Source organism: Schistocerca americana, chromosome 9, assembly GCF_021461395.2.
Source record: "Schistocerca americana isolate TAMUIC-IGC-003095 chromosome 9, iqSchAmer2.1, whole genome shotgun sequence".
Classification (NCBI taxonomy): Eukaryota; Metazoa; Arthropoda; class Insecta; order Orthoptera; family Acrididae; genus Schistocerca; species Schistocerca americana.
Genome location: NC_060127.1, coordinates 102,193,177 through 102,199,986, shown reverse-complemented (window position 1 = coordinate 102,199,986; position 6,810 = coordinate 102,193,177). Strand labels below are relative to the sequence as shown.

The 6,810-nt window shown below is 37.1% G+C and overlaps 1 non-coding gene across 1 annotated transcript; it reads right to left on the bottom strand.

Moving 5' to 3' along the window:
• Positions 1-202: 202 nt before the first annotated feature.
• LOC124551472 lies at positions 203-365 on the bottom strand. Its single transcript, XR_006967843.1, has one exon. It is a non-coding gene; the product is annotated as a U1 spliceosomal RNA (small nuclear RNA).
• Between the last annotated feature and the right edge of the window lie 6,445 nt (positions 366-6,810).

The following is a 6,810-nucleotide window of genomic DNA, read 5'->3' as shown; positions in this document are numbered from 1 at the left end:
CTGCAAATTCAACTGTTTTTCCAATAAAATAGGTTCAAAAGCAACAATTGCTGCGTTTTGATAAGAAAATTGTGCCTGCTTCTCCTCTAACATTAAGAAAAATTCTAATGAAATGTAGTGGAAAACATATTGTAACATTACTGACCGCTTTCGTGAATTTGGAACGTATATGTAATGTGTACTGTATCTGCATTATAGTTACATCGGGTCTGCTAGAACGCAGTCCCGACTACCAAAAATTATACACCCGAGTTACCCACATTATGGGTAATAGCAGGTGTCAGCCCAACCGAAGTGCAATGGAAGAGCCTCGTCATGGAGGAACCGCCTTCATGATCATGCTATCCCCTGTGCCAGATAAGTATGCCTTTGGCTGGAAAAACTTGCTACTTTATTTCGTACTGTGCGCATCATACGAAGCGATCTGTCCCACCATACACACTACCTGAAGCGGAAGAGAACGAAATTGGCCATCCCATGGTATTGAGCTACTGCATACTCGAACATGCAGTCTGCCTACATTTGACAGATACAGTATTCTGGGAGTGCCAACTTCAGTCTAATTGGACTAACAAACTCTGAGTGCTGGCAGTAGATGTCACTCAAATAGTGGATCTTACGCATCCCCACCGAACAGTAAACATGAGGCTGAATCACAGCACGTGTTGCGGCTGCATAACCCGTTGCTTTACTGATTAATTATAACAAATCCATGTGTAAGAGCAGGAATTAACAACAGCAAATGGAGTAGGTGTTTTAAGATGTCACAAACACGAGAAGCAAGAGCACAATATTTTGCAAATGTCAATCTGTAGAATACATGGGACATATAAAGCTACCAGCATATACAACTAACAGTTCGATATTTAGCATCCTTTAAGCATTGTGTAAGTGAATAACATATAAGTTCAAGCCTCAGCTCGGTGACATTTGTCTTAACTGTGTACCTTATGTAAATTAATGCTAAAAAAATAAAAATAAAAGAAGACACACAACAATTGCTCCTTTGCAAGTTTAAATAATTTCGAGTCAAAAATTCTTGTAACCAACACAAGAAGTTAACATGTCACAGTTCTTCATAAAGAAAAAGACATAAAATCTCACCGAAGACAGCACTTAACGTGCTGAAATGTGTTTCCGCAAAAACAAAACTATAAAATGGTAAAGGCAGAAGTCCTCCCTACTTTAAGTTATTAATTAGAACATACATTGTCTGTGGGGCAGGTATCACAAAGGTTTGATTGTCACATCTTTTAGCCACTGAGCCACTGCCTTTCATTAATGGGTTTATTTCTGCAAGAGAATTTTGAGTAGTAAAGTAGTATGCCTAAACTACACAATGTGAGAAAGAGGAAAAACATAAACAGTGATCCAATGAAGTGTGAAATCGTAAATTTTTCTCAGCTGCACACACTGATTCTGAAGACAAGATCACTCCAAATGAAGCTTCATTTTTGATGAGCTACAACATTTTATGACCTTTTGTGCACCTCTTGCAGACGAAACTGTTCTCGATGTATTTTGTCACAACAGAAAATTAAAGAAATTGTTTGGGGAGATCACAACACGAGCTAAGACTCATTACTTAACTAGCTACAAGCTCTAAGCAGTCTTTCTGCTGGTAAATATTACTGGCGGATTGGTTTAATTTTGTTTCAGGAAGAGATTAACAGTTTTAAAAGTTGAATTACTTCAAGTGAAACTGCTAGCAGTAATTGTCACAAGTGGTTTACACATTCACATTGAAAAATCACATGGGTACCCAGAATGAAAATAGGAGAAGAAATGAAACTGAAACAACTCGTTTTGGGTCAATGGAAGCGTCCCATTCCATCCGTCTTCTTTGACTTGTGTGTGACGTGACTTAAAAAAACAATTTGAAACGTTTGTTTTCGGTTCCTCTGTCAGCATGTGTGCTTCATAAACTCTAGCTTCTACTGTGTCAGCTTTTTACTGTTCACAATTAAACGCCAATGGCAAAAGTTGCTGAAGGAGTGTATTCTAATTCGGTAATGTCAATTACAAAGATAACCCCTTCAGAAATTTCCATATATTTGAAAAGTTAAAATAACGTATTGCAGATTTATTTCTATACAAACATTCAGGAAGTGTAAAAGGTTGATGATGTTTTGTTTGTTTACCAAAGTTGTTTTCCGTTACTGTACTAAATTTGTTTTCTGCTGGTGTCTTTGTGATATTTGGCCCCATATTTCAAGCAACCTGCTCATGATAGATTTCCTTGCCAAAAAACAGCTGTGAAGCAGAACGTGTGAAATACAACTTCTCAGAGTTATGGTAGACAATCTGTAGTTGAGGTTGTGGCTGCAAAAATGGCACATGGGCATACGTGTAATTTTTACACTCATTTGTTTAATTCATCTGCCATACTTTCATCTGTAATGCCAGCAATTTCTGTTTCAATCAATTAACTCTTTGAGTTGATTACTGCTGCGTACCGACGTTGTGTAATCTACAGTAGCTTTTAATTTTAAATTTAATGCTTTGCTATATACGGGCAAACAATATGTTACTGCTTCAAATGATGCAATACGAGCTAAAATGTCAGAATGCATGCAGGGCTGTTGGCAGAAGGATTGTTACGATACATGCGAGAGCATTTAAATGAAAATTACCAAGAAGAGTTATTCGATAATGTTTGGTTAAATGAGCCTAAAAAAATTCAAGATACAATGCAAACTAATTTATGATATTTAATGAATCAAAAACTATTGCTCTAAATGCTGCAAGGACTCTGACCTACCTGGGCTTGTGGGTTATGTCTGCAAGGGACAGAAGTCAAAGATTGTCAGAAATTTTTATTAACATTACTTAGGTCCAGTATTATGAGAGTGCACAGTAGTCAGGAGAAAGTTGTTCTAAATAAATCTTTTGTGGAGAGAAGAGGTACTCATACTAACAGGTCATCTAAGTTAAGTCAAAATGTTTGGGAACTGGTGATTAATCACTTGCTGTGTATACTTCACAAAAAATGGTTACTGGCAAATTAAATCTAACTACTAGTATTTTTGCTATCCAGATTTATATGTTAAAACACTTTATGGGACACTGAGGAATTTTAAGGGTCAGTCAGGGAAACCTCTTACCATACTGTGAAATATAGCACGTACTTCAAATTGTTTAAGTAGAAATGTCCAGTCTCAATCCGAAACCATAAAAGTGATGTAGGTGACTACTGTACATGATATGAAACAAAACTTGCAAGTATTCCTACTGATAGCTACAGTGTTGAATATTTACTTCACAAGAAAAAGTTTCACCAATACTCTGAAACGAAAAAACGGAAATTTTAGAGAAAGCTCAAGATAGTGAGAGGCCTATTGTCACAGAATTCAATTATGCCAAAAATTTTCCAGTACCAAAGCTGAATGTTACCAGTTGATTTATTTCTTTCTGATGCTGTACGTGTGCAAAACAAGAATAAGGCCATTGCATTGCTGCTTTTTGCTTATACCTCTCACATATAAAGAATATCACTATACCTCTTCTCTTCCCAGTATGTGGAACACTTTTTCCAATTGTGATAGAAATTCTGGCATAGTGAAATCAGCTTGAAAGAAGCAAATCATTATCCCTACAGCTAAGCCATACCTCCAGGCAATCATTTTATGCCAATCACCACTCAGTGTATGCTTTGATGCTGAGATATTCACAGACTGGAGTGGATTAATGAGCAAGTTCTTTTGCCAGGCCCCTTTGTCTAAATGATCCATTCTAAATTCAGGGATATGAACAACTACAGTACAAACCAGACTGAACATCACTTGCTTCAGGAGCTCACACACTAACATCTCTTGCTTCAGGAGATTACACACAATGCTAAATTCCTTTCAGACTTTTATGTGTATCTGACATACAAACACTCCAATAATTTCACCCTGATGATTTTCTTTCTGTGATGGTAAATGAAAAGAAGATAAACAGTGTTCAAGACTTATAACATTTCATTGACAGAGAGCTAAGGCTGTATTAAAGGTATTGTACCCACCTGCTGCAGAAGCACCGGAAATAATAACTGATAATTAAGATGAATTTTATGTTTTATAGACATTAACTGATTTTTAGAAGACTGTTGATTTTCAACTTCGATAATAAATTGCAGCTCAATTAGAATAGAATATTTATTGACCCACCAGCATTTTCATACAATTATCCTAGTTTAAGTATGCAGTCTAGTTATGTTTTGTAACGTAATCACACATATCTGTACCATAATTACATTAACACAACAAATCTATTTACATAACAATTGAAAACGAATTTATTGCATATGCAAAATATTTTTAATTATTAATTTCACACAAATTTGCACTGCATTACACTGAAGCTATGTTTCTAGTGCACTCTTATACTTATCTGATGATACTGCCAGGCAGTGTGAGGTAATGCGATGGAAAATTTTATACTTAGGTAATTTTCCTTGCCGTTATTTTGGCCCAGGGAGAGGCTCAATTTCGTCGCTAGGAATGTGCGAGTGTAGGTTTAGAGATCTGTGTGTGAAAGGGTGGGAAGCTAATGATCACGCCAGTGCTGGGGAAGGCATGAGTCTTGTAACGACTGCGTCTAACGTTTCGAATATATACATGCAAAGTACAATTATTTTGGTATCACGCCGTAAGTAGTAACAATGAGTTGTTGCTAAAACGCGCAAGAATTATTATTTTTTATTTATGTGAATTTGAAGGGTTCGACAGCTGAACAGATGAAAACAAACTGGAATACATTCGTGTGGTTTCTGGTATTGCACTGAAGACTATATTTATCTTCGAATTGATGAATTAAAACATGCACACACGCAATGAGAAGTTAGGCATGCCCCAGACTGTGGGAAGTTCACTGAATGATTATGGAAGATCAGAGAAAGCGAGGATGCTGACATATAGGCAGTTCAGCTGGGCGAATGCACTGCATTCTTCTCGGAAAAAACTGAATGGGGGAAATTCCTGTAGGTCATGAATATTGAGTGGCTTTTGCCGAAAAGGAATGCGGCAGAACATTTCGAAGCAATGTTTATGCACACAACTCGTGACTTTATACGCAAATTTGTGAGACAAACATTTACCTATCGTTACACTTCTTACTTTTAGCAAAAAAACAACAATGTCCAAATCAGAGTACACCAGAAGAAATCTAAGGCAGCTGCATTAAGTGGAAACGTGTTGCATGCTGTATTTTGGGGATTCCTACAGTGTAGTTGTCGTAAGATTCCTCGGACAAATGGACACTGAACTAGGCCCTATTGTGTTCCATTATAAAACAAATTCAAGCAGAAGTTGAGCAAAGAACGACCAGGTCTGGCACGCTAGGTGGGTCCTATCTGACAACACCAATCAACAAAGAAATCACAATAGCGAAACTGCTTCCATTCGTATTCGAACTTTCGTCGTCTGCCTCTTTCGCCTGCTCTAGGCTCAAATAATTTACTCATATTTTACCAAGTGTACAATTGCTGAATGAGTCAACAGCAAGAAACGTTTTTACACTGAGAAATACTTTTTTAATGAAAATGTACCTTCACTGATACTAACCAGCTTCTCCATTTAGAGGCATGTGAAGAATGAGAAAGATTGCCATTCAAGAGAAATCAAAGCGAACACTGGAGCTGGATGAAATGGCATGTGTCATGCGTCTTTAATGTCGTTTTCTAACTGAAAATGTGTTATAGCTCCTTCACACACATCAGTATCCTACTAGGACCAGAAATCTTGGGGCGTAAGAAATGCTGGCTCAAGAACATTTAAGGGGGTAGATACATTAATCATGGCCAAAAAAAAAATCACAATTTTCAAAAATAGACCCATAATATTCATGACTTTACCTTTACATATGTGAAAATTCCATCAAAATATCTTGAATGGCTGCAGAGTTATTGATTAATATGTATAGAGATGTGTGGGTGACATTTGGTAATTCCATGCCCACCTCAGCTGTTTGTTGGTAACTGACTTAATTGTGACTTCTAATTTTATCTTCGACACAACTTTCTCATACTTCTGTGACATAGGATGGCACTCTAAATTTCTCATACTTGTTAAGTGATATTTAACTTTGCTTTGGGCCAAAGGAATGATAGTCGACTGTTTTTGTTTTGCATTATTGTATGTGTGGATCGATATCAAGTATTTTCTACAGAGTGATTTCTGACATAATTCTTTTTCACTGCCAAATAGGAAAACAAAAAGTGCGTATTTTCATGGAAATACATACAGTAACCCTGGTAATCACAGTAACACAGCAAGTGCTCCTAATGAGAAAGTGAAAAGCAACTGTAGGCCTTCGTAATCTCCAGAGAAGATTGGAAATGCAATTTTTAATATTGATCTAATGTTTAAAGAAATAGAGAGAGGCCTACATTGTGTGTTGTCAACAAGTGAAACTAAATCCCCCTTTTTTAGGTTTAGGCTGCAAAGTCTCAATAATGTGCGGTAAATGGGGAAACACTGGTGCATTCCGAAACGGTGCCATCATTGGACAGAAGAAAAGAGCGTATGCAATCAACAAATTGTTTACACTATGAGGTGCTTAGGACAAGGTTTGTCAGGAATCAGCTTGTTTTGTGGAATGATGGACTTTCCTCCTCCAATAAAACAAACAACATACAACCTGATTGTTGACAGACTTGTGGGCTGTCTTGTGTCTGTAGCAGAAGGGTCAATGTGACAAACTGCTGATGAAGAAAAAGCTTTGGAGAAGAGTAATGAAACTGCTGTTAGTTGTGACGGTTCATGGCTAACAAGGGGATACACTTCACAACATGGAGTGTCGACAGTTATCGGGGTAAAATGTGGTAAA